The 10,223-nt window shown below is 42.9% G+C and overlaps 1 protein-coding gene across 1 annotated transcript in view; it reads right to left on the bottom strand.

The window, feature by feature from the left end:
• kcng2 (potassium voltage-gated channel, subfamily G, member 2) overlaps positions 1 to 5,362 on the bottom strand; it is a 31,180-nt gene extending 25,818 nt beyond the window's left edge. Inside the window, exon 1 of the mRNA XM_016466195.1 lies at positions 5,329 to 5,362. The gene's annotated coding sequence lies outside the window, so the exon portion shown is untranslated. The remainder of the gene's footprint in view (positions 1 to 5,328) is intronic.
• Between the last annotated feature and the right edge of the window lie 4,861 nt (positions 5,363 to 10,223).

Here is a 10,223-nt window from a genome sequence, read left to right on the forward strand (position 1 = left end):
GTGTTACGTTTGGATCGTTTGAAACATGGTGGCTGGAGATCTGATAAGATCGTTGAATTCACTGGCAGATGAAGTGGAGCGTGAACAGAGAAATATATGAAGCCTATTCCATGCTAAAAATGAAACGTTCGAACGGCCGACCGATCGAACATAACCGAACGTCTTGAGCTTTGAGCGTCTTGCACTGCGGGTGACCCACGTGACGACCAGACGTGACATTAGCGTCTTGAAATTAGCTGGTTTTTAAACATTTAAGGAGCCAAGCTGCTGTGTAAAGACTATAAATGGACATTACAAGCATTACAATAATGATATTTTATACCTAAAATAATACTCAACCACTTCCTGCATCCTGCTGTACTTCCCTGAATAAGTCTTTAAAGGTGTTGTAGGCTAATAAGTCGTTCTGAGTAATAAATTGAAAAAGCTCCCACCTGTATATGACTAAACAATATAACATGTAGTTTACTTGAGGTTCTGTTATAAATGTGTCTATTAGAAACATTCATTTAAATTAATTAATTATACAAAAAATTGTTTGAAATTAATTAAGACTTCCCGAGTTTTTGAACGGAAGTCCTGAATGACTGTTATTATTCACGCTCCACTTCATCTGCCAGTGAATTCAACGATCTTATCAGATCTCCAGCCACCATGTTTCGAACGATCCAAACGTAACACGCTTCCGCCAATCCCCGCCTTGAAGCAATGATTGACGGAGGGTGGGCGTGGTCAGCTCGGAATGCATTTTCAAAGCCGCACTGAATTTTGCTACAAATATCCCACGGCGTCATGATGAAAATGCAATCCTAAGTGTTCTAACTGTTAGTCTAAATGCATTTAGGACAAATAGCATTTAAATGATCATTATGCTACCATTTCTGCTTGGACATGTTACACATATCAAATCAATTTGTGTTATACATTTTCATTTTAATTTCGCAACTTATAAAGCGTTCAAATGTGCACGCAATTTACATATTAAGACTACTGTTGGAAATGGCAAATGTAAATTATAGAATTTCATTTTCATTTTCCTTTTGCAACAAACTTTGCTCGTATGGTGTAATGGAAAATGTAAATTTAAATACAGAAATACAATGCCATTTTGCATATTGCATTGCCATTTTGCATATTGCATTTTAAATTGAATTTCGCTACCTATATGCTTCCATAGAAAACTGGTGCTATCATGGTGGATGTTAATAAACTTCAAATAGCAGCAGACAGAATTTTAAAGTTCACCCAAATCAAATCAAATATTTCTATCCTAAATTTTCCTCCCATTCCTATATTATAAATTCAATCTCTTTTAGCATGACTTCTCTACACTTATGATGTAAGCAGCAATTATAGAAACTTTTGAGTATTATACATGATTCAGCTTCTGTCTCGTCTGGGCTTTCATTTTATTTCTTAGCATGTTGTTTGAGCCCTGGGGCCTCTGACAATCCAAATGAATCACTGTCGAACAGAAAGATGCCATGTGTTACCACTCGATCCATGAGTCAATATATGACCCAGTATTTCCTGCATGAAGCTCATACTGCATCATATGAGCTCAAACTGCACATAATGTGCCAGTTAAAGTAGGTGCCAAGGCGTTTTTAAAAATGCAAATGAGAAAGACTTTTCTCTTGTCCAAAGATGAGAGTAATTACTGTATTACATTACTGTAATATTTCAAAGTAACTTGTAAAGTTAAGTCCATACAAAACTGTATAACTGTATAAGAAGTGCTGTTGTTCTGGTCCTGATGGAAGTGCAGAGGCAGCTGCTTTATTAAAGTGAGGTCTGTGGATTTTTGGGGGGTAACAGAGAGGTAAAAAACACAGAGAATATCTGAAAGAGTGTTCACTTCTTTATGCCAGCTAGTGCTCAAGGGAAGTGCTCAAACTGCAGTGGCCTTTGAGGATCACACAGTCATGTCTCCACACTCTTCTGAATTTAAAGCAAGTCTTTCTCTCTCCAGACAGACTGGCTTTTTATTATGTCTTCAAGTCATTGATAGATTATTGTATATTTATACTGAAAAGTATAAATACACAATATTACAGAAATAAAAATATGGATGCATTAAATTGATCAAAACTGACAGTAAAGACATTTATAATGTTATTTCTATTTCAAATAAATGCTCATACAAATATATCACAAAAATATGAAGCAGCACAACTGCTTTCAACATTAATTATAAGAAATGTTTCTTGAGCAGCACTGAAGAACAGACACTGAAAACTGGAGAAATTATATATAAATTTAGCTTTGCATTACGGGAATAAATTAGGCTACATTTTAAAATATATTCAAATAGAAAACAGTTATCTTAAATTGTAATAATATTTCACAATATTACTGTTTTTGCTGTATTTTGGACAACTAAATGCAGTACTGCTGAGCAGAATAGACTTCTTTGAAAAGAAAAACTTTTTAACACAACAAAAGTTGTCATAATTTTCATGGTAAAACACTATACAAATTCTACAGTAAAAGTCTTTTAATTAGTTCATGTTAAGTTCCCTTACTATATATGGTCAAAAGCTAGATCGAGTGGGACATTTAATGTAATTTTATAGTAAAATACTGTTAAATTTACAGTTTTTGAAAGTGATTTATGTTTTATGTTCAGTCCATAAAACCTAAAAACCTTGCTATAGTAATGTTCTGGCAACCACTGCTGTTTTTTACTGTAATTTTTGACTGATTTTTTTTACAGTGCAGTAGTATATATATAGGTCCTATATACATTTATACAGTATATATACAGATGTATTCTCGTATATAATGCGAACATGCAGACATACTGTAAACATGCACAATGAATTTCCCTAAAGGCAAAGAGTGTAAGAGACAGTGTGGGCAGATGTGTCTGCTAGCTCTTTCTTTCTTACTTTTCTTTTTGCCACAACTGTTTGCTCTATTAATTACGTTCCCAATCACTGAGAATCCACTCTATTCCTTTAGTCCTGTGGGTCTGTATTGAGATCTATAGAAGCGATGGTAAAAGACCGTGGAGACTGTCATCACTATTAGCAATCAGCACAGATCAATTCCAAGTTGCCTGTAACATTGATTTCCTATTTGTGAACTTCATCACAGCAGGAGGCTGGAGGTCTCTGTACAGACATATGAAAGCACAAGCCACACACACTCTCCAGCACAGACAGACAGACAGACAGACAGACAGGTCCTGTGGAGCGCCGAGAGATGAAAAGCAAGATGTTGGGCTGCCGTACAGGAGCCTGTATATGAGTGATGGTGCTGATGATTAGAGCTGCGGCGCTGTGTGTCTCCCGGGGAAGATGAAATTCAATAGTGCTGATGGGGAGATTTCTGCAATGGCACTTTGAGTTAGAGACTTATAAAGGCACTCAAGAATCAATATGAGCTATTTGTGCTAGTTCTTAATAGATGCCGACGTTAATCACGCTTCTGCGCTGTAAAACGGATGGGAAGACAATAAGTGCATTGTTTTTCTGTCCCTCAGTTTTTGTTTTATATCTGCAGTGATGATGAGTTGTGCTGCTAGGCAACCCTCAAAAAGTTTATGATAAAACTGCAAGCACTCTTAACAATTTAACACAACAAAACACTCTGAGTGGCATTGTTTCTCAATCAAAAAAGAATGATGTATTTTTATTTATTTTAATGTTGACATAAAAATCAAATGTATCATATTTCAATATATTTTTATTTTAGTATGCTTGTTACATATAAGAATCAATTAAAATTACTACTTTAAATTGATATGCATTTACATTCATGCTTTTGTCATACTTTTGTCATACTTACATTGCATTCAAGGTTCAAGGTGCAATTGTTATCAGTTCATGCATTCTCCTAGAATCGAACCCACTACCAAGGTGTTGCAAGCAACAAAGCCAGAATATGTAATATGTAAAATTCAGAGAAGAAATTAAGAAAAAAAGATGTGCACATCACACAAAAACATGTCAGTTCAGACACTATAAATTGATTCATTTAAAATAAATCTCTGCTAGATAAGTGTGACCCCTGGTTTGGGGTCTGCTTCATTTCTAATTAAGACAAGGCAATACAGACAAAACTGTCAGTTCCTCAGGATTATTTATGAATGAATTTAATAAATGAAGTTGGACAGAAAAACCAAGGGAGTGTCGAGAAGTTTGAAGTGGCAAGAAAAAGTTGATCCTTCTTGTTATTTTTGAACACTTTAACACAGCAAGAGTGATTCATGTACATCTATAGAAATCCCATTTGTACATGTCAGTCACAGGTCTACAGTCAGAACCAAACAAGCACCATTCAGTAAGCTCTAACAGGCTTTGAAGTCATTTTATTCTTTTTGGACATATATCAAACATAGCATTTTTTAAAAAGCGTTTTGGTCGTTAAGAGAGACGGTGTTAATAGCCATTTTACCAAATGTCTACTTTACGTCATGAGTTAGACTGAGTGTCAGGAAACTGCTGTTTCACCAGCTCATGAACATCCAACATTCAAAGGACTTGTAATATGCAACCCACTAAAATAAACATGTTAATTGGCTTTTATGTCAATTTAATAGGATGAATTATGAGGTCAGTGGTCTTTTCACATGTCTCAGCAGATATGCAGATCAACTCTCTCCAGTATCAAACACACACATACTTACATGTTGCTGTTCATTTTTTCCACTTTGTCCACACTTTAAATCAACTAATCAGGGTTTCTTTTTGTACTAATCTACAGATTTTAAATTATTACAATTCCTTCCAGTCATTTATAATCGACATAATAACATATCTATGAAAATATGACAATCCTATCTTCTTGACTGTACAAAAAAATGATCTGGTAAGCCTTATATAATACAGTCATATTATAAAGTGGCCATAAAACTCACAGTAAGTGTTTTCATCAATTTTTTGTTGACCTCGTCATTTAAAATCAATCATATTGTTTTTGCATGACTGATATGACATGGATTCTTCAGTGTGCTAGTAAAACGAAGTCATGTTTTTATTAAACATAGCTTTGACATTAATATTCATTCTTAATTAAGTAACTTTATCGTTTTCCATCTTGATTAACATTTGCATGAAATCACACTGCTCTCGTCCAAGACAAAGGAGAAACGGAACAGAGAACAGTGTAAAGGAGTAATGAAGCGCACTAATAAAGGCTTTGTATAGCGAATTTCCAACCTAGAACGTGTTTTTGGAACTCAGAAAGATTCTAATTGACCTGCCGCGGCTACTATTGCGATATCACACACAGAAACAAACACAAAAAAGGGTTGCAGAAATACACAGACTCATTCCAAACAAGCCCAAACTCAAAAGAATTCACAGTGAACAGTCGACTTACCCGTTTTAAGCCCATTGGTTTTGCGCTGCGCTGCAAGCTAAAGTTACTTTTTCTCCCTTTCTCCGCATTATTCCAGCATCAGACCGACCCCAGCTCACAGCTCCGCCACAACTGCTGAAGTTCCTCAGTCATCGTGTCAGATCCGCAGCTGTTGATGGGTGTTACTGCTGCTCTCTTGCTTAGTAATAACGTCGCATTACCATGCAGAAATACATTAAAACACTTCTCTTTCTCGGATTTCACGAGTTTGCTCATTAAATCATGATCGTTATGTGTAATCCATCCTGCTGAATGCATGTGGAGAGCTCTTTCGAGCTAGTTTTACAGCATTAAACCTGTTCTTTAACTTCTCTCTCTCTCTCTCGCTCTCGCTCGCTCTCTCTCTCTCTCTCTCTCTCTCTCCATCTCTCTCCCTCTCCCTCTCCATCTCTCTCCCTCTCCCTCTCCCTCCCTCTCTCTCTCTCTCTCTCTCTCTCTCCCTCTCCCTCTCCCTCCCTCTCTCTCTCTCTCTCTCTCTCTCTCCCTCTCCCTCTCCCTCCCTCTCTCTCTCTCTCTCTCTCTCTCTCCCTCTCCCTCTCCCTCCCTCTCTCTCTCTCTCTCTCTCTCTCTCCCTCTCCCTCTCCCTCCCTCTCTCTCTCTCTCTCTCTCTCTCTCCCTCTCCCTCTCCCTCCCTCTCTCTCTCTCTCTCTCTCTCTCTCCCTCTCCCTCTCCCTCCCTCTCTCTCTCTCTCTCTCTCTCTCTCCCTCTCCCTCTCCCTCCCTCTCTCTCTCTCTCTCTCTCTCTCTCCCTCTCCCTCTCCCTCCCTCTCTCTCTCTCTCTCTCTCTCTCTCCCTCTCCCTCTCCCTCCCTCTCTCTCTCTCTCTCTCTCTCTCTCCCTCTCCCTCTCCCTCCCTCTCTCTCTCTCTCTCTCTCTCTCTCCCTCTCCCTCTCCCTCCCTCTCTCTCTCTCTCTCTCTCTCTCTCCCTCTCCCTCTCCCTCCCTCTCTCTCTCTCTCTCTCTCTCTCTCCCTCTCCCTCTCCCTCCCTCTCTCTCTCTCTCTCTCTCTCTCTCCCTCTCCCTCTCCCTCCCTCTCTCTCTCTCTCTCTCTCTCTCTCCCTCTCCCTCTCCCTCCCTCTCTCTCTCTCTCTCTCTCTCTCTCCCTCTCCCTCTCCCTCCCTCTCTCTCTCTCTCTCTCTCTCTCTCCCTCTCCCTCTCCCTCCCTCTCTCTCTCTCTCTCTCTCTCTCTCCCTCTCCCTCTCCCTCCCTCTCTCTCTCTCTCTCTCTCTCTCTCCCTCTCCCTCTCCCTCCCTCTCTCTCTCTCTCTCTCTCTCTCTCCCTCTCCCTCTCCCTCCCTCTCTCTCTCTCTCTCTCTCTCTCTCCCTCTCCCTCTCCCTCCCTCTCTCTCTCTCTCTCTCTCTCTCTCCCTCTCCCTCTCCCTCCCTCTCTCTCTCTCTCTCTCTCTCTCTCCCTCTCCCTCTCCCTCCCTCTCTCTCTCTCTCTCTCTCTCTCTCCCTCTCCCTCTCCCTCCCTCTCTCTCTCTCTCTCTCTCTCTCTCCCTCTCCCTCTCCCTCCCTCTCTCTCTCTCTCTCTCTCTCTCTCCCTCTCCCTCTCCCTCCCTCTCTCTCTCTCTCTCTCTCTCTCTCCCTCTCCCTCTCCCTCCCTCTCTCTCTCTCTCTCTCTCTCTCTCCCTCTCCCTCTCCCTCCCTCTCTCTCTCTCTCTCTCTCTCTCTCCCTCTCCCTCTCCCTCCCTCTCTCTCTCTCTCTCTCTCTCTCTCCCTCTCCCTCTCCCTCCCTCTCTCTCTCTCTCTCTCTCTCTCTCCCTCTCCCTCTCCCTCCCTCTCTCTCTCTCTCTCTCTCTCTCTCCCTCTCCCTCTCCCTCCCTCTCTCTCTCTCTCTCTCTCTCTCTCCCTCTCCCTCTCCCTCCCTCTCTCTCTCTCTCTCTCTCTCTCTCCCTCTCCCTCTCCCTCCCTCTCTCTCTCTCTCTCTCTCTCTCTCCCTCTCCCTCTCCCTCCCTCTCTCTCTCTCTCTCTCTCTCTCTCCCTCTCCCTCTCCCTCCCTCTCTCTCTCTCTCTCTCTCTCTCTCCCTCTCCCTCTCCCTCCCTCTCTCTCTCTCTCTCTCTCTCTCTCCCTCTCCCTCTCCCTCCCTCTCTCTCTCTCTCTCTCTCTCTCTCCCTCTCCCTCTCCCTCCCTCTCTCTCTCTCTCTCTCTCTCTCTCCCTCTCCCTCTCCCTCCCTCTCTCTCTCTCTCTCTCTCTCTCTCCCTCTCCCTCTCCCTCCCTCTCTCTCTCTCTCTCTCTCTCTCTCCCTCTCCCTCTCCCTCCCTCTCTCTCTCTCTCTCTCTCTCTCTCCCTCTCCCTCTCCCTCCCTCTCTCTCTCTCTCTCTCTCTCTCTCCCTCTCCCTCTCCCTCCCTCTCTCTCTCTCTCTCTCTCTCTCTCCCTCTCCCTCTCCCTCCCTCTCTCTCTCTCTCTCTCTCTCTCTCCCTCTCCCTCTCCCTCCCTCTCTCTCTCTCTCTCTCTCTCTCTCCCTCTCCCTCTCCCTCCCTCTCTCTCTCTCTCTCTCTCTCTCTCCCTCTCCCTCTCCCTCCCTCTCTCTCTCTCTCTCTCTCTCTCTCCCTCTCCCTCTCCCTCCCTCTCTCTCTCTCTCTCTCTCTCTCTCCCTCTCCCTCTCCCTCCCTCTCTCTCTCTCTCTCTCTCTCTCTCCCTCTCCCTCTCCCTCCCTCTCTCTCTCTCTCTCTCTCTCTCTCCCTCTCCCTCTCCCTCCCTCTCTCTCTCTCTCTCTCTCTCTCTCCCTCTCCCTCTCCCTCCCTCTCTCTCTCTCTCTCTCTCTCTCTCCCTCTCCCTCTCCCTCCCTCTCTCTCTCTCTCTCTCTCTCTCTCCCTCTCCCTCTCCCTCCCTCTCTCTCTCTCTCTCTCTCTCTCTCCCTCTCCCTCTCCCTCCCTCTCTCTCTCTCTCTCTCTCTCTCTCCCTCTCCCTCTCCCTCCCTCTCTCTCTCTCTCTCTCTCTCTCTCCCTCTCCCTCTCCCTCCCTCTCTCTCTCTCTCTCTCTCTCTCTCCCTCTCCCTCTCCCTCCCTCTCTCTCTCTCTCTCTCTCTCTCTCCCTCTCCCTCTCCCTCCCTCTCTCTCTCTCTCTCTCTCTCTCTCCCTCTCCCTCTCCCTCCCTCTCTCTCTCTCTCTCTCTCTCTCTCCCTCTCCCTCTCCCTCCCTCTCTCTCTCTCTCTCTCTCTCTCTCCCTCTCCCTCTCCCTCCCTCTCTCTCTCTCTCTCTCTCTCTCTCCCTCTCCCTCTCCCTCCCTCTCTCTCTCTCTCTCTCTCTCTCTCCCTCTCCCTCTCCCTCCCTCTCTCTCTCTCTCTCTCTCTCTCTCCCTCTCCCTCTCCCTCCCTCTCTCTCTCTCTCTCTCTCTCTCTCCCTCTCCCTCTCCCTCCCTCTCTCTCTCTCTCTCTCTCTCTCTCCCTCTCCCTCTCCCTCCCTCTCTCTCTCTCTCTCTCTCTCTCTCCCTCTCCCTCTCCCTCCCTCTCTCTCTCTCTCTCTCTCTCTCTCCCTCTCCCTCTCCCTCCCTCTCTCTCTCTCTCTCTCTCTCTCTCCCTCTCCCTCTCCCTCCCTCTCTCTCTCCCTCTCTCTCTCCAACCCTTCAGTCGCTCGTTTTGCATTAAACACGTCGTGTTAATGATATTAGCGTGCATATGGGCGTGCGTAATGCATAAACAAAAACAGCATTTAATTATTTTAGATCGTATTATTTTATATTAAACATAATAACAACGTCAACCATACTAAATCGAATCATACTTTTATAAACACTAGCAATAGAATTTCATATTAATATTCAAATCTGGAATATTTCGAAATTTTGTCTGTAATACTGTAGCTCAGCTAGACTGGAAAATGCTTTGAAAATAAATGAAAATAAGTTAGGCTGCATACATTATAAAACATGAATGTAAGAACATACCAAATCTCAGTCTCTGCTATTTTCGTGTGATTCAGATCTTCTGAAGTGGACAAAGTCTGGCCACTGAGGGGAGACAGAGAAGTCGATTCTTCTATCACAGTGAGTGACTGTCAATATAGCATGTAATGTCCATTTTCAAGTTCACATCTTTCTTTTTATGTCAGTTATCTAAAAATGACCTGAGAATATAATATTTTGTTTTACAGCAACTCTCTCAGAGCACTTTAAAAAAACAGACACAAAGGCACAGTTAATAACTTAGCTTCTGTAATGTATTGAAAGAATGACATAATGATTCCCATGACCTGCTCTGAATGGACTGTGTATTTCTTGTTTACAATCATGTTGCTTTGCTCTGACGGAAATCAAAATTAACTATGTATCAAGAGAGCTTTGTAATTAAAGGCTGAGAGCTGATGTGTGGAGAAACTTCTGCATGTCAGATGCTCAGCATCACACTGCTCGTTATTGTTTTCTGCATGTCAAACAAACAGCGAACATTATGTAAATCATCTGAGTTTAATGAGAGCGAACTGGTTATGTATTTGACTTGTGAGGAAGAATGTTCTGTTTTTCCTTGTATCCGCAAAGTGGATGTTATGTGACTATACACATTTTTGATGAGATTTCGATGGCCTATAAAATTTTCATCGTTTTGTATGCAAGTTTAAAGTCTTAAAAGTGACAACAGTCACTATGGTAATACTTTTTTTGGCCAGAAATGAAGTCTGTCGCTTGTTCAGAATATATAACCATCATCTTTATGCGTATAAAGTGATATAGTGATACACCGTATCATCATTTAAAGGAATAGTTCACCCAAAACTTAAAATGTGTTAAAAATTTGCTCACCCTATGGTCAACCAAGATGTAGATAAGTGTGTTTGTTCATGGGAACAGATTTGGAAACATTTAGCATTACATCACTTGCTCACCAATGGATGCTCTGCAGTGAATGGGTGCCGTCAG

Source organism: Sinocyclocheilus anshuiensis, unplaced genomic scaffold (genome assembly GCF_001515605.1).
Source record: "Sinocyclocheilus anshuiensis isolate Anshui unplaced genomic scaffold, SAMN03320099.WGS_v1.1 scaffold132, whole genome shotgun sequence".
Lineage (NCBI taxonomy): Eukaryota > Metazoa > Chordata > Actinopteri > Cypriniformes > Cyprinidae > Sinocyclocheilus > Sinocyclocheilus anshuiensis.